The sequence below is a fragment of the Taudactylus pleione genome, unplaced genomic scaffold, assembly GCF_031769625.1.
Source record: "Taudactylus pleione unplaced genomic scaffold, aTauple2 ptg000225l, whole genome shotgun sequence".
In the NCBI taxonomy this organism is placed as follows: Eukaryota; Metazoa; Chordata; class Amphibia; order Anura; family Myobatrachidae; genus Taudactylus; species Taudactylus pleione.
The window spans coordinates 10,106,989-10,130,376 of NW_028284627.1; the positions used below are offsets into that span (position 1 = coordinate 10,106,989).

General features: G+C 44.2%; 1 protein-coding gene across 3 annotated transcripts in view; it reads left to right on the plus strand.

The window, feature by feature from the left end:
• The first annotated feature begins 7,232 nt into the window (after positions 1-7,232).
• Positions 7,233-23,388, plus strand: part of ANKS1B (ankyrin repeat and sterile alpha motif domain containing 1B) — a 157,576-nt gene continuing 141,420 nt past the window's right edge. The window contains exon 1 of one of the 3 annotated variants that reach the window (XM_088479001.1): positions 7,233-7,702. The gene's annotated coding sequence lies outside the window, so the exon portion shown is untranslated. The remainder of the gene's footprint in view (positions 7,703-23,388) is intronic. The other 2 variants (XM_088479003.1, XM_088479002.1) reach the window with 2 other exon arrangements.

Consider the following 23,388-nt stretch of genomic DNA (forward strand, 5'->3'; position numbering starts at 1 on the left):
CGTATAGCTCCGATGGTTCTCGATGTTACCAATGTTACCGCTGTCTTGCGGACAACTCAGGCTTTCGGTAAAGGCATTGTGTAGTACTGGGCGTCTGCATCTTATGCTGTGGTTGTCGTGTGTATGCATTGATTATTAGCATATACACGCAGTGGCCGAGTGCGTGCGTGTGCACACTTGCGTTCCTTGCTGAATCAGGCCCTAAGTCCATGTGCCAATGGTAGTTTTGTATTGTTAAGGTATTAGATTTATAATGTATTGCCATTTTGATTAGACTGTGTCATTCTAACATAGCAAGTCAAATATTAAATATTCTTCACCCAGCAAATGCTTTTAGTGCTAAATGAATAAACACATTTAGCTTGAAGGCTAAATGTGGGGACAAATTAGTGTGAAAAAATCCCATTGTGGACAGGGGCTGCATAACCCCTGCTGTGTTCTGGGCAAGAATTGTATAAAAGAAGGGGGGGTCTGTGAACTCGAATGTACGTATCCTCTTGACTGGCTTGAGATGTGTATCATCTGAGCTTCTAAAAACATATAAGGTAGGGCTGATATACAATAACCAGTAATATGAGGCCTTGACAATAGGTTTAATCTAAAACAAAAAATACACATAGAAGTACATGAAAAGAGAGGGGGGACTCAGGACGGGACACACACATATATTGCCACAATTGATACCCTGGCATCATGGTTACATTCTAGGTTTTTGTGTTCACCTGTATGGGAGAAAATCTGCTATATAGGTGTAATGTGGAATCGCGTTCTGGAAAATGAACCGCATCAAATTGAATCGACTCCTAACTGTCTTTTTAAAGATATTTTATTGGAGCAAAAAAAAAAAACCATCGCCTGTATCTGCTACCAAAACGCCTGTATCTGCTAGTTTCCTGTGATCAAAAGAATAGTGCAAAACTGTGTTCCATTCTCTGGCTCTCCTGCGGTTGAGCCCAGTATTTCCAAGCTCAAGACCTCTGCCTGCTACCAAACTCAGCACTGGACCATCGTAAATGGTCAGTGAGGAATTAGCGGACACCAACCAGGAGGTGTTGCAGACTGATCACGCATACTCAGAAGGTGTTCCAGGGTAGGAACCTCATGGAACAAGTGGTTCCAGGTGCTGGTGTAAGATCCTGGTGGCGGCAGCAGTGAGAGGACTCAATAACAGGTGGTTACTGACGGTGAGAGAGGAAATATAGGTCTGCTTTTCTGGCATCATTGGGGCATGACTGAATTATGACTGCAATCATGGGCCGAACAGGGCAAGCTGCGCTTAACTCCTGAATGCAATGAGAACATGCAGAATCTTTGGCTTATGCAGAAAATGTAATTAGGGTGTGCACAAAGGGAAATGTAAATAGGGATACTGTGCACAGAGGGTGCGTGTCTAGCACCATTTCCATGTCATCAATCTCCCTTCTTATCATGTCGTCGCAATCTCCCCCCATATAATCCTATCCCCCATAAATCCGCCCATCTCCATCACTTCACTTACCTATGGCCAGGGGCGGATTGGGAACAAAGAGTGGCCCTGGAAAACTTTCTAGAAGTGGCCCCATGTGGCCAGCACCAAATCAATTGTAAGAGGAACCAAAACCAAAGTAGGGATTACTATGTTACTATACCTGGTTGACAGCGTTACACCAATAAAAGGCGGAGCATATTTTTAAATTGTAAGAAATTAAAACTGGGGTGACGTTTGTTCCTCTGTACTCACCAAAAATATTTTTATAGTAATTGTAGCTACTTCAAGCTATACTCAATTAAAAACAAGGGATGTTAGTTCCGTATATTGAAATACATGTTCAGTACTGGGTGGGGAGGAAAGAGAGAGAGGGTGGGATGGAGACAGAGGAAAATATATATTAGCCAGACAACACTGGGCATTACAGCTAGTGTGGTATAAACGACAACAGCCAATCAAATTCAGCCATATTTATATTGTAATTTACTGTTTACAGTGAAAGTAATTGTTTGAATTCTGCTGAGGGTTACGTAACTTCTGCACACAGAGAACCGCGTTTTTAAATAAGCCCCTTAGTGTTTTTTTTTTCTTTAAGATGTTGACCATGTTGTAATTTTACAGCATTGATTACATGAGACACACAAAGCAATAGTAACCAAACCAAGCACAATGATCCCTATGGCTACATGTATTTTCTGAAAAAGTATCAGTGTGTTTTCATCAAAAAGTAGATCTTATTAACTGCTTTGGGGCTCATTTACATTATTTAACTGTAAATAATTTTTATGACACGCCTCTCAGATGTATCAGTACACGTCAACTTTACCGTGCGCTCATATGTGTTGCTTTCACAATCTCCCTGAATTGCCTTTTCAAAAGTAGGAGGAAAGTATGCTATAACTACTCCAAAAATGATATTAAAACAACAAACAATGGGACTGATTCATCATGGATCGCAATTGCAATCACGTACGCAGATCGGCCGATGGTGCGTACTGTGCATGCGTATGCACCGCAGTGCACAACAGCATTGAGATCGCACTGCGATCATGCACACACATAGAAAGCCATCGCAGGATGAGTGAAGGTACGTCAGTGTTTGGGGTGGTGACGGGGGAGTGGTCGGAGAAACGCAGGCGTGTCAGTCCATTTGAACGCCGTTGCACGGGCGTGCATAAATTAGCCATTGTGAATGCATATGCAGCTTGTGTACTCACTGCGTGCGACAAGACTTGCAATATCTGAGAGAGGTCAGACCTGCTGTAATTGTGCGTGAGGGGCCGATGTTCCTCGATGTTAACGATGTGTACGCAGGAAGCATTACGGATGTGAGAAAGTGGTAATGGGCGCCTCTATGCTGTCTGAGCAGTTGCAAACATTAGAATATATTCGCAGCAGAACTGCGTGCATTACGTAACCGCGATCACAATAGCAATCTGTGCTGAATCAGGCCCAATGATTCATACATCAAAGGAGAGAAGCATAAAGGGTGGCAATCATACTCCAACAAAACAATATTGTCTGCAGATACATGATTATAAGTATCACAAGCATAACATGAAGGAGCACAGTTAGGTTACATTTTATCTGTTATACTATGCAAGCATTCACTTATATATGGGAGAGCATAGGCCGGTATATGATGGGAGCACTGCTTGGTATGTACTGTAGTCACTAGTACACTCTAGGGCAGGGGTCAGAGAACTTTTTTACCTTTTACCCCAAAATATATTTAGATATGCCGACGTTACCCCCTTGATTTGAAAGGAAGGAAATCCTATAGTAGTGCCCCCATAGTTATGCCCCTGTAGTAGTGCCCCCATAGTTATGCCCCTGTAGCAGTGCCCCCATAGTTATTCCCTTGTAGCAGTGCCCCCATAGTTATGCCCATGTAGCAGTGCCCCCATAGTTATGCCCCTGTAGCAGTGCCCTCAGTTATGCCCCTGTTGCTGTGCCCCCAGTTATGCCCCTGTAGCAGTGCCCTCATAGTTATGCCCCTATAGATATGCCTCTGTAGCAGTGCCCCCATAGTTATCCCCTTGTAGCAGTGTCCCCATAGTTATGCCCATGTAGCAGTGCCCCCATAGTTATGCCCCTGTAGCAGTGCCCCCATAGTTATGCTCCTGTAGCAGTGCCCCCATAGTTATGTCCCTGTAGCAGTGCCCTCATAGTTATGCCTCTGTAGCAGTTCCCCAATAGGTATGCCCCCATAGTTATGCCCCTGTAGCAGTGCCCTCTTAGTTATGCCCCTGTAGTAGTGCCCTCATAGTTATGCCCCTGTAGCAGTACCCCCATAGTTATGCCCCTGAAGCAGTGCCCCCATAGTTATGCCCCTATAGTGCCGCTTGTACAAAAAAAACAAAAAACGTACCTTAATCCACGCATCCGCCGCCGTCCTGTCCGCCCGGCTGCTCCTCGGAACTATGGGAGAGACGTCATGACGTCTCTCCCATAGTGCGCATGGAGAGAGCCGGAAGCTGGAGTTCAGAAGAGAACGCCGGCCTCCGGCTAACGCGGCGCTGCAGGGAAGGAGCCGGGCGGCCGCTAGTAATAACATCTCAGCGGGCGTCCGGCTTAGAGCCTCCCTGCAGCGCCGGGCTGGAGGTCACTGACGCCGGGTGCAGCAAGTGCACCCGGCGCCAGTGACCTCCATTCCTGGGGGTAATGGACGGGCAGCCAGGCATGCAATGATTCATATGCATGCCCGGCTGTCCGTCCATTGCCCCCAGGAATTTCAGTTTTACCCCAAATGGGGTAATTTACCCCTGTTCCCCGACCACTGCTCTAGGGACATAGATTGTCATGTGAGGGCACCAGTACATAGGAACTGGTTAGTATTATAGGTACTGGTTCTGATATTTTCTGAAGTCACCGGGTGGAATATATGGTCCCTGATTCTGTTATACTTTAGGAGCATAGGTTGGCATATATTATGTTACATGGCAGGGATAATAAGGAGGGGCAATGGTATACTACATAGGCCCTGGCTAGACTATAGATGCACTGGCGCTGCTAGTTTCACATGGGCACATAGGGAACATTTAATTGTAGTGTAATGTATTTTGTACGAAATGTAAAGCAAGTGTAAATCATTACAGAATATGTTCCCCTTCTCCAGAGACATAAGCCACATCCATTCCACCTCTGTACACAAAGAATAATAATAATAATAATACTGTGGCACCTCTCATCTGGGCCATCAGTAGAGAGGAGCCACCCTTCCCTGAGTGAATGCCTCATGCCCCCTTTAACTTTAATGGCTACAAGATTTGAGACCTGGCTGATATGACACCAGGCACAGCAACCTCTGGCCCTCACCTCCACTAGAGAAGGCAGCCCCCGGTCCAACACAGAGAAGGTAGTCTCCATTGTGCCCACCTTCCCTCTCCATGAATGCACCATCCGTTTTGCCTCCCCCCAGAGAACGTTGACTCCTTTCTGCCTCCACCCCCAAGAAAGCAGTCTACATTCTGCTACCCCCACAAGCCAGTATGCTTTGCTATAATACTTACCACTAGCCACGCAGCTGGACGCGGACCCGCTCTGTCTCTCAGGCGCACTTTCCGGACGGGTAATGGAGGTGGAGTTCTGTCTGGCGAGACTGTCACTTGACTACTGCAGTGACTCTTCTCGCGATGTCAGCTCCTCCATGGGCGGGCCGCTCTAGTGCTTGCTATGACAGGCGCCGGGGGCTGCCTGTCATGCAAGACGGTCGGGTGATGTGCTACTGAGGGCGGGCGGGGCCAACAGTGTCAGGTGGCCCACAGTTGCGTCGGCCCCCCAGGAATCTTCCTGATGAAGTTAATGCCCAATCCGCCCCTGCCTATGGCCATAGTATGCAACACAGTGATGCCCCCAATTCATATTATGCCAAATACAGCTGGCCAGTGAATTTTATATAGGTATATAATGCTGTAACACTTTGTCTTGTGAGTTACAGAGTGACACGTTCACTGACAGTGTCTATCTCATCCGTATGTCTGCGGCACCGGCAATTACCACTGCAGACACTTTGGGCTTGATCCACTTAGGTGTAAAGGGGTCAAGTTATCGTTGTAACAGCGTACAATTAGCTCGCTTGCGGGCCGTTCTCACCCCGGACAAGCACATTATTGCTTGTAGCCCTATGGGGCTGCCATCAAAAAGATATGAGTCCGGCGGTCAGTAATTTGCTCCCAATTGGATCAAGCCCTACGGGCGCATACCTATGTGCCAAATAATGATTCTATAGTTTTTAATGTAATCGTGCTTCACAGATGTTTGAAGGTACAGATAAGACACCCACCACTTTCAAGGTTTGTTTTATTGCATTGCCTATACTCTGAAATGGCCAATCAGGTAACACTGTCACTACGGTAACATTACAGTAGATTTGTGGTACAACCCCTTTTATCCTGAATAGTTTCCTCCCTTTTAATTTTGGCACTTAAGCTGTGAACACACTGGAGCGATATCAGCCCGATATATTGTTTCTGGCCAAATCGGAAAGACATATCAGCCAGACCTTTCAGTGTGTACTGCCAATCTGCGCGCTCCAGTGGTCGTTAGAGATATCGTCTGGTCGGCGCGCTGCACGGCCAGCCAGACGATATTGCATGCGGCGCTGTGCAAGGCAATGAAGGACTGAAGGAGGGTTGCGCCGTACTTCATTACATCGTTCTGATGTGGGCCGCGTATACAATATATCATTCTGACGGCCACCGTATCGTCCAGACACAGATCGCTCTAGTGTGTACCCTGCTTTAAATTTCACCAATTGTTTAGAGCAAATACTTATTTAAACTTAGGGAACAGTCTGCCACAATGCTTTGTTTGCTTCAATGATATTATATATACATACACACATATACACACACACACATATATATATATATATATATATTTATATATATATAATTCAAATTCATACTTTTATTTGCATTTTCAGTACGACCTTCAATGTATATTAACCCCTGCACTGCGGTAGAGGTCATTACCGCTTACCATCAGGGAAATGCAGCATCAGAACTGAAGTGAGAAGAAAATCTGTTCAGCAAATCTATATCTTTCAAGATGCCAATCAAAGAGTGTGGGGGAGGAACTTGGTGCCATCTTGTGAATCACTGTGGGCGGCACAAAGGATATATACCGTGCACTGCTCTTTCTCCTTAGCCCACTGCCCACTCTGCATTGTCTGGCTGCTGGATCTGTGCTGTCTATACTATACAGATGTGCAAAGTGCTCCATTACACACAGCGCCTAATGCAATGCTACCCCCTGGGATTAGGCTGCAATTGCTCTAGTGATTATACAGGTTATTATATAACTAATGTAGCCAGATGAAAACACCTTATCTCCCAGTGGCATGTGTACTCCTCTCCTGTCAGCTGCACATCAGCCTCACATCTCCATCTGACTCACCTGCAAGTAACCAATAGCATCGCTCTGATGCTAGCACACTATGAACTTGTGCACCCACAGGTAGAGGAGCTGCATATGCCATACACCTCTGCCCACAGCCCACTCACCTGCAAGAACCCAGTGCAGCATACCTCTGCTCAGAGCCCACTCAGCTACATCCCATGTGCTGCAAGATACCTGCATAGCCCTCACGCACCGTCTTTAGCCACACACCTCTTTATTTTGCACAGACTGAGACCACCACCACTTCCAGCACAGCACACACCGAGACAACCCCGTCCCTGTACATCTTCTGTGCAGCTGCTTGCATCCCCTTCTCCCATTCTAGTCAGCCATTACCGTACTCCGTCTAGCACAGGCGCACTCTATGATTGACAGCAGATATCCATAGAAACAGAACAGGCAAAGAGACACTACAAGCAAGGAGCCAGGCTGTGCCTCTGCCATATACGGCGCTGCTGGGGATAATGCAATAGAGATATTTTCTCCCTGTGCATGTGAGATCATTCACTAACCTTATTCTATCAGCAGGGTAATGAGAATCTGCAAGGAGGAGAGACTATTACCCCAGCTCACGTGTTGCAGGGTGCACTGAGCATTTTTTGGGGGGGTTTATTTGCATCCATCAATTTACACTGCAATCCGGATCTAAAGCAGAACACTGATTTGTATGGCGTTGTGCTATATGCATATAAATATACAGATATATTATTAATTATTTTTTATTATTATTATTTTTTCCATTATTTTATTTTTATTGGGAGCCAGAGTGGTAGCCTGTGATTTGAGATCCACTCTCTGATCTGTTGGGATTTCTTCATTCTCCTGGGGGTGGTAAGTACGATGTAAAATCTGCAATGAGCTAGGCAATGCATGTGGCATATCTCAGCATGAAGAATCCTGGAAGGTGGTTATTGGGTGGGGGGTTTGCATGCTACTGACTTGTGTAACTTTTGGGGCATACTGCACTGCACTGTGGGTTCTGCTACATAGGATGGACAATGTGCCAGTGAGGATGCATGTACATCAGCAGGTGCCCACATCTGTATCACATTGGCAGGCAGGTGCTGAATGCAGAACAATGTACAGTACTGCATGGTACATTAGTCCCCTGGATCATTATAAGGAATATTAAAATATATAGCAGAACATTCAGTTTCCGCATCGCAGATAGAGATATCTACTGATATTTATCCACTGAGATATTTATACACGTGTGTGGTAAATACATGTATTATATGTCTATCTATATCCTATATATATATATATATATATATATATATATATGTGTGTGTGTGTGTGTATATATATATATATATATACACACACACGCTACGTGTGCTACATATATATCTAAACAGACACCTATATATAGATACATAGATACACACATATATATTATGTAGCCATTTATGTACACATATATATATATATATATATATATATATATACATATATAGGGAGATATAGATAGGTATATTGTACTATCACAGACACTTCTTGTGTAGCTAAGTGAATGGGGGTGGAGTGAATACCAATAGGGATCACTGTGAAGTAGGCTGTAGAGGCCTCGCTACTGTATTTAATATTCACATGTGGATAATGGATTTCTTTCCCCTGTACTATTAATAAATACTCAGACTGCACTAATATAGCGCGCTCTGCCTAACTAATACATTACATGGATTTTTGACAGTGCATAATTTGGGCGATTTAAGAGGATGTTGATGTGAGTATGACAAATACATTAGGATGGAGGCCTCATAGAGCAACAGTATCATGTGCAGATGGATGCAAAATCAAAGGAAGAATATTGAATTATTTTGGAGACATACATTATATCCCATTAGCTTCCACCTCGCTTTCCTCACATCAGAGGATGCTGCAAGCATTAGGCAAACAAGTCACTGCACAAATGGTTTGGCGATACATATAATAAATAGTTCTTGATGGTGTCTGCACAATCATTCGTTACCATGGCCTTTGGTTCAGTGTGTTTATAGTTTAAAAAGTTGATTCTGCATTGTAACAACCACAGGCGCTGGCAGGTTTACCCACCACAGCGCTAAATACTTGTCTTGCAGCTGCCAACCTATATATGCCCATACAGGGTTAAAAGCCCAGCATTTTTACAGAAAATAACTCTATCTATCTATCTATCTATCTATCTATCTATCTATCTATCTATCTACACACACATACACATATATATATATTTATTTATTTTTACATTCCTTAGTTCATTTTATATTAGAAAATCACGTCTTCTGTATTAGCTAAACTGCTTAAGCTGGGTTTAATATTGTGGTTGCTGTCTGTTTTTTTTAACTAATGTTTTATATACTTTATTTTTTTATTTTCTTTTATTTGTATACTAATAATAAGAAATGTGTTTACATTTTTTTTTGTTATTAAGGGAATTTTGTTTCTCTTGACTCCTACCAATACTATATTTACAATATTTATGGTAGCTGGACTCACCAGAATTACAGCAAAATCGGGTGTTTTTGGAATGGCTTACGCACTCGGGCATTGAATAACAAGCCCTGTTTATAGTACAGACACAATCTTGTACTCTGTCTTTGCTTTACAGAGCATTTGAAAATGCAGCCTTTTGTACTATCTACATAATAAGTGCCCACATAGAACTCTGTGTTAACACTTGTGAATGCTGCAGGCATGTCATATTTGATGTAAAACTGATGAAAGCTTGTCAGAAAGTGTGTGTGTACAGTTACTTACATTACTATCAATGTTAAATAAGGCCCATTTGTATGAGTCCTACTAAAGTGGTCCAGATATGATGCAAAGCTATTTACATCTCAAGTCCTATTTAAAGGGTGCAAAGTGGTAGTTTTGAGATTCCAAATCATAGCGGCACACTAGTTACTAGTTAGCAGTGGTGCCTTGCAGATTCTTGGGTTTGTATCTGACCAAGGAACATGAAGTTTGTATGTTCTTTCCATGTTTGTGTGGTGGGTTTCCTTCATCCTGATTAAGACCACGTGGGGCCCTGGGCAAGATACAAATTTGGGTCTCCCTCTGTTTTAAAAAACCCAAAACATTCATAAAAACAGATTAGAGTAGTGGTTCCCAAACTCAGTCCTCAAGGCACCCTAACAGTCCAGGTTTTAAGGATATCCATGCTCAAGCACAGGTGACTTAAATAGTACTCCAGTCAATTTGGTTATACTATCTGTGCAGTAGCATGAATATCCTTAAAACCTGGACTGTTAGGGCGCTTTGTGGACCAAGTTTGGGAAACCCTGGATAAGAGTGATCCCGTCCTCTCACTGTTTGCCACAGGGTCCCAGGGGCGCTGAGAGGGGGAGGGAGCGGGTACTAATTACCCGAGCCCGAGCTTTCTCCCCCCCTATCACATCACAGCGCCCAGCACACGCTGCTGTGTGCTGGGCTGCACTGGGAGACTGCTCGCGGCTGCTAAGAAGCAGCCACAGCAGTCTCCTATGCCTGTGGGGGGTGAGCGATCAAACTGATCGTGCCCCCCCACTGGTTATGCGCCGGGCTGAGGGGGCTCACTGCGCGGCGGCGCTGCAAAACTTGTCTTTTTTTTTTACCTAAGGGGCCGTGGCCACGCCTCTCGTGATTAGGTCACGCCCCTTTTACCTGGGCCCGGCACGGCTCTTAGCGGGCCTGCAGGGTCCTAGACGAGAGAACCTAGGTTGATCTTTTAGTTAATTCTCCCCTGCCGCTGCCAACTCTGCTTTTCCCCACAGACTAAAACCTGCTGGTTGGTTCATTTTCCTGTGACTAGTTTGTCTCTGCCAGGGCAGGAACTGATGTGAATGGATAATGCTGAGTATCCATTACCCGATTACATAGAGTGATTGCATGATTACGACATCGTAAACGTGCAATCGTTCAGTAATCGGGCACACATCGGGGATATAAATGTCACAAACCACCAGCGATGCACGCTGTCCGACATAAGTCATCGCCCGAACATGCTGGTCAACCTGACGATAACGTCAGGTTGAGCATGTTAGGGGATGACTGATGTGCCTACACTGACCGACTGATTGTTTAGTATAGGCACAGCACCAGACTGTGAAAGGACTCCACGATTGCAATGTCGTAATCGTGCAGTCGTTTCTATGTCTGCTAATGGATGTGCCCCGTAACCTTACTCTTATATACAGTATATATATTTATATATATATATATATATATATATATATATATATATTTATTTCAGCCCTGGAAAACGGGTAATATATATATATACAATTATATTATAACAATTTTTCACTAAAGGTACTTGATCTAAAGGGTACAGTCATAACCCAAATATAGATACATTACTTAATTACAGAAGATGGCTTTAGTATAGTACCGAACTTAAGGGCCATTTAGGATGCTGGCAATCTGTGCCGCTGAATTAGACTGCAGGCACTAACCCCAAGTCTGTATTTCAGAGTATTACCACAAGAGCCTCCATTTAACTATATATTTATTGCTGTACTGTATAGTACCTGTAATTTTCAAATCTACCAGGAGCTAGTAATATTACTAAGGCATGAGGCACGAGGTGCCTCTTCTCTCGGAATGTTGGTAGCTATTCTGTAATTTGATAAGCTACATTGGTTCAGTACAAAACAAACAACGTCCGCTTCAAGCTTTTGTCGGTGACGGATACACGTGTACAAAGGTTGTATACACCAGACGAAATGGGAGTTCTCCAGTGTCCACGCAAAGATCATTTCTGACCCAATTTCATCACAGTTGGAAAATGACCTTGAACTGAGTGTTTTTTTGTATTGTCACAGACCGACAAGCGCAGCTTACACAATAGAGGCAAGTGCTGACGCTTATTATTTTATCAGGGGGATTATGTCACAGTTGACGTTGATTATTTTGTTCTGTGCATAGTAGCCCATCACTCTTTGTCACCAACTAATGAGCATGAAGTAATTAGTTTGTTTCCCTGCATTACTAAATGAACAGCACTAATCACTATTGCTCTCTTTGGATCCCTGTTTTATTTGTGTTGATAGAAAATTGCAAGAAAAAGGTTTTTATTTTTTATTTTTGCAGAACTAATGTAGTGGTTTAATATAGTGTTTTTATTTTATATATACTGTATATGTTGTCTGCTCTATGTGCCTGACCATCTATTTATCTGTCTGTCTATGTATTTGTCTGACATAGAGCCTGTCCAGTATGACAAAATGTGTTGTGTGCTCAGAGTTTGGTTTTCTGTGGTGTACACAGACAGCACAGTGCTGCATTATGTACCTCTAGACCATTTTATAACCACCTCTACATGACCTCTTTTGTTTAAGCACCATAACACAATTTCCACGCTCGCACATCAGTTGCACTTCAGTAGTGCCGACAATTTCCATTTGAATTATCCCCATCTCTATTGTATTTAGTGCACTAAATAAGACGTATGTTGGTTTAAAGTGGGTCTTAACTGCACCCGTTCCTCTGCAGTTAAACTGCCATGCCAAATCAATTGTTCATTTCTCTACTAGTAAAATTGAAACATTTCACATGCCATGTAAAAAATTTAATTTTTTACTTTTAGTTTTAAAGGCTATTTCACACACACACACACACACACACACACACACACACACACACGCACACGCACACGCACACACACACACACACAACACACACACACACACACTCTTGTTATTTCTTTTTAATTAAAGCTTCATACCCTAAAGCTGGGTACACACTGAGACAACGGGCATTTATCCCGACATCGTAACGAATGCCCTTGAACGGAGATTGCCCGTCCACTCTTGAACGAGTTAGGTTGCTAGCGATGTCGTCAGGTTTGATGTGCAGCACATCAAACCTGACGACGGCGCACGCGATCGCGCATATTGATCGCACACAATGAGCAATGTAGGCAATTTGTCGCTACGAAATGGCAAATCGCCCAGATTTCGCTCAGGTTATCTAATGAGGTAGGCACTAGACATATCGGGGTCGATTCAGTTAGTGGCGATGTGCAAGCAATTGCCACAATGTGCTGTTATAACAGCCTTGGAACGCTGACAACGGCACAATTCATCTCCAATAAATCACACCAGTTTACCACCTTAATTGCGCATTTTACTTCACAGCCCATAGGGGTGCATATTAAAATGAGATTTAGGGGCTACCGTATATACCGTATCGATGGGCACTGCAACGAGCATCATTGATTCGATCCACGAGGTAGGTAAACTTTTAGTCGTTACCGATAATCATTGCTGATTTTCTTGCGCACTTTTATGGAGTGCAATAAAGTAACTGCAGTGTTGGTAGTCGCGAGTTTGCTAAAGACACTGTCACATCGCTGGCACTCCAGAGAGTCTAAGCTAGGTTGCTATATTTACAAAAAAAAGGGATACATTCACGGGAATTCACTTGGCACAGTCCAGCCACACCGCACCATATTACCAGGGCTGAAACTAGGATTTTTGTCACCCAGGGCAAGGCAGTAATTTGGTGCCCCCACCTCAAAAAAGGGACTGTTCTTCTAATAAGGAGGTGTGGTTTCGTGACACCGTAATGCCCCTTACACATTATGCCACACAGAGCCCCTTATACACTTTTCACCACGGTAGAGCAGCTCATACATGTTACACCACAGTAGAGCCTCTTATACATGTTACGCCACAGTAGAGCCCCTTTTACACATTATTCCATGGTATAGCCCCTTATACATTTTACACCACAGTAGAGCCGCTTATACATGTTAAGCTGCATACACACGTAAAGATTTTCTGTTCAACCATCCAACTAGTTGATTGGTTGGAATGAAAATCTGGTACCATATGGGAGTAAATGATGATCAGCAATTTGCTCCTAAATGCCAGAAAACAGATGAAAATGGTCGTCAGACAAGTTTGTTAAATGTTTGATCTAAACAGTTTGTTCAAACAACAGTTTTTGTCCATTTTCCGGCGCTTGGGAGCAAATTGCTGATTGACATTTGCTTTCATACCTTACCAGATTTTCATTCCAACCAATCAACTACTTGGATGGTAGGACAGAAAATCTTTACGTGTGTATGCAGCTTAACACCGCAGTACAGCCGCTTATACACGTTACTCCACAGTAGAGCCCCTTATATACATTCCATGGAAGAGCCCCTTATACATGTTACAACACAGTAGAGTCGCTTATACACTTATGCCATGGTAGAGCCCCTTATACACTAATGCCGTGGTAGAGCCCCTTATACACGTATGTTATGGTAGAGCCTCTCCATCATTCCTCCCCTACTCATTCCTTCTCATCATTCCTACTCCTCCTCATCCCTCCTTCTTATCATTCCTCCTTCTTATCTCTCCTTCTCATCATTCTTCCTCCTCATTCCTCCTTTTCATCATTTCTCCTCCTACCTCCCCCCTGGGGAGCAGCTATGCTGCTTACCTTTGTTGTTGTGCAGCTGTGCCCAGCAGCAGCCACGGAAAGGCTCCTGTGCCCAGCGGAAATCCAGTCCCTGCAGACACTACAGGAGACGAGAAGGGGGGGTGGAACGCACGGGGAAGGCAGCTGGAGCGCTGCCTGCTGTAATGTATATTAGCAGCGGTGCGACCGGCAGAGAAGGAGCCAGGCGCGCCGCTACTATTATACATTGTGGCGGCCAGCAGGTGGTCAGAGGCGGCGACGCATACATGGGTGGCGGAGGACGGTTCTGTCGGCCGCACCACCCTAGTTACAGCTGTGCTCCCAGCTGCCTCTGAAATCCGGCTCCTGGGGCACGTGCCCCCCTAGCCCCCCTGCTATTACATGAACCCCATAATATGGCAATTACAATGCCGCAAAGGCAAAATACAGACTGTACATATACTTTAGTCATGTTTGGAGATTTAAAGCACATTTAAAGTTGACAATTTATCCTCACTGTATGTATGTTCATTAAAAAAAAATGTGTCCACTGAAAAATTGTAAAATTATTGTTTAACAGCCCACACACACAGGGCACTGGATTAAGTTGTTTTAATAACCCACACAGGGCAAAGGATACAGTGGTCTATTCATGGAGCAGCGAAAATCCCTTTATCAGTGATAACAGGGCTTTTCGCTTCTTCCTCCTATTCACAGAAGGGGTTACCATGGAGAAATGTAAGTTTTCTCCAGCGGTGCACCAGCTCTGTGTCAGGATCGCTTCCACATACGGGGAGAGCAATTCATAGAAACACCGAAAGCTCTGCTTTCCGTTTTACTTCTACAAATGCATTCACCATCTCAGGATGGCATTAAAGAGCCTCCTGTGTGGAGAAAAGCCGGGTAGACAGCTGTCTCCCTGCTCTCCCGGCCCCCTGCTGCTACAGCAGCCAATCAGAGGAGCCCAGGGCTGAGACTCCTCCTCCTGGCTGCCTGCTACCACAGTGCCCCCTCCCTCTGCCCTACCCCTGCTGCTGCTATAGCATACCTCCCAACATGACCCTCTCCAGGAGGGACACAATGGTCTGGCCCTGGACTTCCCTGGTAAGAGGTGGGGCTGCAGCGCAGTCCAAAATTCAAATAGGGGAGCCACACCAACTGTCATTTCAAACACTGCCAAACATCACTGGCTGGGACTCACTGGCAGTTGGTGTGACTCCCCTATTTGAATGTTGGACTGTACTGTAGCCCCGCCCCTGGAGCCTCTACCAATCATAAATTACCAGGGAAGTCCAGGACCAGAGCATTGTGTCCCTCCTGGAGAGGGTCATGTTGGGAGGTATGCTATAGTAAGGGGACCTGACATATGCATATGCCGGGTCACCACCCATTAACTGCCATTGCCAACCGCTGCCGCCGCTGTGTCAGGTGTGACCCGACATATGCATATGCCGGGTCACCACCTCTTAACTAGAGATGAGCGGTAAAACCGAACCGCTCATCTCTACAGTGCCTGCTGCTCCCCACTCCCCCCTTGTACTGAAGTGAGCAGTGAGGTGACCCGGCGGCAGGCGCATGCGCAGAAGGGGACTGCCGTACAGAAGACTGGAGGAGAAGAGTGCATCGATGGACCCCTGGATACCGGATCGCGTGGCAGGATAGGTAAGTATACGTGAATTGCTTCTTATCTAAGCTATAAATCGAACTGATGCAATCTATAGTGATAAGTAACTATTCACCTCTGTAGATCTATATGAATAAACTCCTAAGTTGTATTAACAGCCCACACAGGGCACTGGATAAGAGCAATGTGATCCCTGTTCATTGTTGGTTCTCTGGAAGCCGAGAAGGAGTGTGATCCCCCTTTCACTGCTGCTGCTAGAGCAGCTAGACTGAGCATAGACTGAGCGCCGCTGGAAATGAGAGACAGTGATCTTTCCACTTCTGCTACCTAAGTCACAATGGGTGCGGTGGACGGAAGACAGTAACGGTCGGCCGCAGTTGACATCATGACATCATAGTGGCCGACCACTGGGGACCATGGGTACCCTGATTTGTCATCTGACCTGGCTGTCTGCTGTCTTCCGCCCATCTGCCTCAGCAACTAACCCCAGACATCTCAGCCTGGGCTGGTGTTGGAAAATAGGGAGTAAAAACGTTGTGGGGGTTTCCCCTATTTTTCAATTACCAGCACCAGGCTGAACCAGCCATAGCAGCAGGACACAAAGCGTGGGGTCCCCCTACCATCACATTACCCAGCCCCAAACTGGTCAGCCCAGGACTAGAATTTCTCAGAAAGTGAGGACCCCCAAAAATAAAATAGGGTCCCCCCTTCCGAGCAACAAGCCCCACACCCTCCTCAGGATCACGGCCCTGCTGATGGCTTCTCTTCAGGAAATAGTTCTATAGTTTTTTTTTAAAAAAAACATCTTTACCGAAAAAATATGAAAAAATATGAAATATATATATATTAAATGTGTTAATGTGCAAATTACATAACTAAGGCCCTCATTCAGAGCCGCTCGCTATTTGCGGTCGTTCGTTCTAAAACAAGGGGTGGCTATTCAAATGAACCGTTCGCTAATTGTGGTCTGTTCACGCCTCTAAGGTTGAACGAGCGAGCAAAACTTGCGGTTGTAATTTTGAAAAATACGCCCCCTGGCCGCTCGCATCCTACGTCATGTCCGCTATTTATTAGATTAATCGAGCACATCGAACAGCGTATGAACTGCTCGCTATTCTTGTGGCTGGTTTTTTCAACCACTATTTTGCGAGCAGTTCGGGGTAAAAAAAAACCAAGTGACGTGGTCAATGACGCTGCTGTATTAATTATGCACTCCCTTAAAACGCCCGTTTTGACCTTTAAGCATGCCTGCGATCTAATTCCACACCCCCGTTTTCAAGCACCTTCCCCTGTTACCACCCACATACGCCTCCTTCTGTCACTCAAAATAGCAGGCATTCGCTATATAGCGAACAAACGATTTTCGGCCGCACTGACTGGTTCGCGCATGCGTATTACAATCCGTACGCATGCGCAGATGTGCGAACATCGGTCAGAACGAACGAGCGGCCGCTTACAAGCGGCTCTGAATCAGGCCCTAAGTTGTATAAACTTTATTCAGTATAATTTTTAGTAAGAAATCTGCATATTTGTTTAAAAAAGTATATTGAAACAGGTTTAAATAGCTAATATAGACGTAATTTGATAATAAAATCTTTGATAATTTTGGGGACATTTAAAAATAAAAATAAAAAAAACATTAGCCATTTAAGTGGTTAAATGATTGCCGCTTCAAAAATACTGCCAGCCTCCCTGGAATCTCACCAGAGCCTCCATCTCGCAGGCTATTACATAAGCCCCTTAGAAGTTACAAATGTGCACTTTGGTCCATGAGATATTTGTGGAGTAACATGAAAATGCCTTAAGGATGGAAGAATTGATAACGAGCTACAAATATGCACCAGACATAGGAACATATTCAATTAGCTGCAGGGTTTACCCCGCGACCAATTGCCGGCCAAAATCCCCGCGGTGTGGGGAAAAGCTGTTCAATAAAATAGCCCTTTTCCTGCGCAAAAAATCGGGACTCATGCGCGTAAACACACTGATTTTGTGTAAACTACGGAATAAATGGGTTTTTCCCCGCACGCGAGCCTGATTTGGTGGTTTTTACGCAGATTTTACCTCACACCTCCATGAACTGCGTGGTAAAGTCCGACTGCGGTGACTCGCCCGTGTGGTCTCGCTCGCGGGGTATCCCCGCTAATTGAATAGTTCCAGCGCGGCAATTAGCCACGGGGTAAGCCCCGCGGCTAATTGAATATGCCCCATAGTGGACAGAAAATGTGCAATCCTAACCTGCTTCTCCACCCTGACCTCGGCACCAGGTCTGGTGCTGGATCCCTCTGTGCTCCCCATCCCTGGGATCCTTCTACTATGGGCCCTTTATCTGGATTGTTTCTCCGGGAGGTGTCAACCGTGGTGGGGCTTACCTGCGTGGATGGGACCGCTGCGAGGTGCTTGCTCTGACGGGGATGATCTCCGTTCTTGGCTTCAACTTGAGCATCCCTCACTCGTGCTATGGCCTCTTCAAGGATAGGGGTGTGGTCCTCCTCTGACCTCGTCTACTTTGGGACTCTAGTTGACAGCCTGCTTTGTGCTACCTTTCCAGCTGATTACTGTGGGTGCCTGTTGGTGCGGGAGAATCTAGCTGCCCAGTGCCCATCCTAAGCTCACTTATTATTACAGCCTGCCAGCTCTCCTGGCTATTCTCAGTGGCTGTAGCTGGGAACCTTGCCTTCTCCACTGGGGACCATGAATGTCGGAGGCCAGCGCTCACTTCTGTTCTCCTTATACTAACGTTGATTCCCTCTATCCTGCAAGGAGTGGTGCTCAACTACACCTGTCCACGTTGTGATTTCCAAACAACGTAGTTTACTAAACTTCTTTGCACAGACCAGTGGCTTCATGAGATTTTGAACCTAGCACCTGTGCCCCAGGTTCACAACTTCTGACATAGTTGTGACTTTATATATACCTATTATGTACCACACAATCTACAAATAACAAAACAGGTCCATAGCAAGGAAAAAGGCTCATAGAAAGATTACATATGAAGTGTGTAATTGCACTCATATGTATACTTGCTTGTTAACATTTTTAAAGGAGAGTTTTCATATCCTTCCTGTTATTCATTCTTTTGGTGCATACACACGGTCAGATTTTTCTTCAGATCTGAACGATAACGATTTAAAAAATCGTTCAATCGTTCATATCTGAAGGAAAATCTGACATATCTGTCAGATCTGTCAGATATACGATTTGAACGATGCGTGTTCCCGATGGTCAAATAATGATATCTGACATCTGATGTGTTTGCAGTCAGACTTGGATGATTCCATTTATTTTAATGCAGTCAAAAATCGTTCAAATCGTTCAAATCTTTGGTAAAATCGTTCAAATCGTTCATCTGACAGATCTGACAAATCTGACTGTGTGCATGCTCCATTTCTCTCTGCTGATATAATTGTGGCAGTGCAGGCGGCTGTGGGTCTGCACTTACGCTGGCTTACTGGATTTTTGCCCTAAGTGTTATTTTATTTATTTATTTATTAACAGTTTTTCATAAAGCGCAGCATATTCCGTTGCGCTTTACAATTGTAAGCATTAATAGAACAAAACTGGGTAATAACAGACAGATATATAGGTAGGAAGGCCCTGCTCACAAGCTTACAATCTATAGGGAAATAGACATTGATACACAAGGATAGGTGCTATATATTGCATTTTGGTCGAGCCAGAATGCACAGTTTCTTGGTTGGCTGCATGATCCAGTACACACACAGGAATGTCGACCAAATGTCATGAGGATGTGAGAGAAAGACAATGTGTGAGATTCTGTGTCGACTGTAAAAGGGGATGTAATTAGATATGGAAGCTATGAAGGTTATGTGGGAGGTTCTGGAATCTGATAAGCTTGCCTGAAGAGGTGAGTTTTCAGGGAACGCTTGAAGGATTGGAGACTAGAGGAAAGTCTTATTGTGCGAGGTAGTTCATTCCATAGAGTGGGTGCAGCGCGAAGAAAGTCCTGCAACCGTGAATGGGAGCAAGTAATGCATGGGGATGGGAGACGCAGATCTTGTGCTGAGCGGAGAGGTCGGGTTGGGAGATATTTTGAGATGAGTGAAGAGATGTATGTTGGTGTGGTTTGGTTAATAGCCTTATGTGTAAGTGAAAGTATTTTGTATTGAATACGGTAGAAAACCGGCAACCAATGGAGGGACTGACAGAGCGGGGCAGCAGAAGAAGAACGTTTCGCAAGGAAGATAAGCCTTGCAGCTGCATTCATAATGGATTGTAATGGTGATAGCCTGTTTTTGGGAAGACTAGTAAGGAGGCTATTGCAATAGTCTATGCGGGAAATAATAAGTGCATGGATTAGAGTTTTTGCAGTGTCTTGTGTGAGATATGGTCGAATTTTGAATATGTTTTTTAAATGTATGTAACATGATTTTGAGACAGATTGAATGTGGGAAACAAAGGACAGTTCAGAGTCAAGGATGACACCAAGGCAGCGAGCTTGTGGGGCGGGGTGGATGGTCGAGGTATCAACAGTAATGGAGAGATCAGGTTGGTAACTGTTATTGGCTGGTGGAAATATAATTTATTCTGTTTTAGAAATATTAAGGTTCAGGTGGCGAGATGACATCCAAGATGAAATGGCAGAAAGACTTTCAGTGACACGGACCAATACAGATGGAGATAAATCTGGAGAGGATAGGTAGATTTGAGTATCATCCGCATACAGATGGTACTGAAATCCAAAAGAGCCGATTAGTTTGCCAAGAGAGGTGGTATAGACTGAGAAAAGCAGAGGACCTAAGACAGAGCCTTGCGGTACTCCAACTGATAGAGGTAGCGAAGAGGAGGCAGAATCAGAAAAACGAACAGTAAAAGAGCGATCAGATAGGTAGGAAGAAAACCAAGAAAGAGCTGTGTCCTTAAGACCTAGGGATTGTAGTGTTTGTATGAGAAGAGAGTGGTCAACAGTGTCAAAAGCAGCAGAGAGATCTACAAGAATTAGGAGTGAGTAATGGCCTTTAGCCTTGGCAGTGACCAGATCATTTACTACCTTAGTCAGTGCTGTATCTGTGGAGAGTTGGGAACGAAAGCCGGACTGAAGTGGGTCCAATAAGTTGTGTGAGTTAAGAAAGTGTGTGAGGTGGGTGTAGACAAGTCTCTCAAGTAGCTTGGAGGGGCATGGGAGCCAGAGATAGGACGGTAATTTGAGAGAGTATTAGGGTCAGAATTTTGTTTTTCCAGAATGGGAGTAATCACTGCATGCTTGAACAGTGATGGAAAGTTGCCAGTAGAGAGAGAAAGATTACAGATTTTAGTTAGGGTTGGGATAAGCACAGGAGACAGAGCTTTACTGATTTGTGAGGGTATAGGATCTAGAGGAGAGGTAATAGAGTAGGAGGATGAGAAGAGTGTAGATACTTTATCTTCGTTTGTGAGATCAAATGAAGAGAATGTGCCAGAGGGTTCAGGTAGGGAATTGAGCAGGTCACTAGCTGAGGAAGAGCCTACCATTTCATTTCGGATCTTATCAATCTTGTCCCTAAAATAGGAAGCAAGATCTTGTGCACAGATAGTAGCAGGTGGTTTGGGTGTTGGAGGGGTAAGAAGCAGTTTAAATGTATTAAAAAGTCGCTTGGGGTTAGTAGCTTGAGCAGAGATTAGAGATTGGAAATATGTTTGTTTGGCAGTGTCCAGAGCAGTACAATAAGAGTTGTAGATAGTCTTATATGTGAGGAAGTCACTTGGATTATGAGACTTTCGCCACTGACGTTCAACTTACGCGAGAGTTTTTGTAGATGCCTTGTTAAGCTAGAATGCCACGGTTGACGTCTAACTCTACGTGGTGTGTGATGGGTAGCTGGAGCTACTTCATCGAGGGCTTTTTCTAGAATCTGGTTTAGGTATGATGCAGCAGTCTCAGGAGAAGTGAATGTAGAAATTGGTGAAAGTTGTTGTCGTAGAGAGGTAGATAGTTGTTGAAGGTTAATGGCATTAATATTGCTACAGGTTTTAGGTTTAGGTTTGGTTGATTTCAATGATGTTGATGTAATGGAGGAGAGTGTGCAGGTGATAAGGTTGTGATCTGAGAGAGGGAAAGGAGCATTAGTGAAATCAGAAACTGAGCATAGTCTGGTGAATACAAGATCAAGACAGTGGCCCTCCTGATGAGTAGAGGAGTCAGTCCATTGGGAGAGGCCAAGAGAGGATGTTAAAGAGAGTACTTTGGAGGCATGAGGAGATTGTGGACTGTCAATGGGGATATTGAAATCACCCATAATGATGGTGGAGATGTCTGAATATAGAAAGTGAGGGAGCCAGGCAGAAAACTGTTCCAGAAATTGTTGAGGTGGCCCAGGTGGGCGATAGATAACAGCAACTCGCAGAGAGAAAGGGGTGAAAGTCCTGATAGAATGTACTTCAAATTATGTAAAAGTGAGTGAAGGTACCTGTGGGAGAATTGTGTATGTGAAAGATTGGGAGAGTAATATTCCTACCCCACCTCCTTAACAATTCTGTTATTGCCAGAAGGTTGAGGTTGGTTGAATTAAAGAGGTCGTGGATGGATGTTAGCTTATTGCAGACAGAGCGTGCATTCCATAAGGCACATTTTAGTGTCTTGGATAGTGAAGGGAGGCATGCAATGTTTATGAGGTTAGCTGGATTTATAGTTCGTTGTGGGTGTGGAATATGGGTTGGGCCTGGATTTGGTGATATGTCACCAGCTAATAGAAGCAGCAGGAGAGAGATATAAATATAATTGTTGGAGTTGTCCGAAAGATTTTTATGGCGACAGGTAGTAAATGTTATTGCCAGTGTGTATAGATAAGTTAAAAGCTCATGTGTGTTCATAAATGGAGATTAGATTAATGAGGTAGCAATATGTACAGAAGGGTGAGCTGCAGGAAGAGTAAAGGATGTAGTAGCCTTAGAGATGATTCCATGGAGTGAGATTATAAAAAGAAGTTTTTGATACATTGTCTTTTTTTGTATTTGGAAAAAATTTAATTTTCTAAGTAATGGGTTTGTAATTACCTGGTCTTCGATGTTGTTCAATGTTTTTCAACTGTTATTTAACTGTTCAGAAAGCACACTTGATTTTAACCACTTAATGCATAACCACATCAAGCTGCTACCCTCAGCAAGCTGCCTTAAGACTGAATGTTAAGAAATAGTATGCCTGATTAAGACACTAGCTTACATCTGACCCAATTGGTCAGCTGGTTGAAATGCAGATTGATCAGTGGACATGTATTGCACTAAGTTTAAGTAAACAGGCAGTATGGCACTATAAACTATGCTTCAGTGATTTTGAATACCATAATCAACATGAGAAAGTCTATTACAGCCTCAGGCAATTCTGCCTCCCCCCCTCTCCAAGAGGTAGTCAGGACACACTAGAAATTCCAGTTCTACCCCCTCTGGAACTTATGCCTGTCTGTTCCTTGTCAATCGTAGACCTGGCGGCTGCTATCTCTAAGGTACTTATGCCCCAAATTGATAAAAGGCTTCAGGACATTGAATTTAAAATAGTGACAGCTTTTACTAAGATAGACTCCTGCACAGCTTCACTTGAAACTGG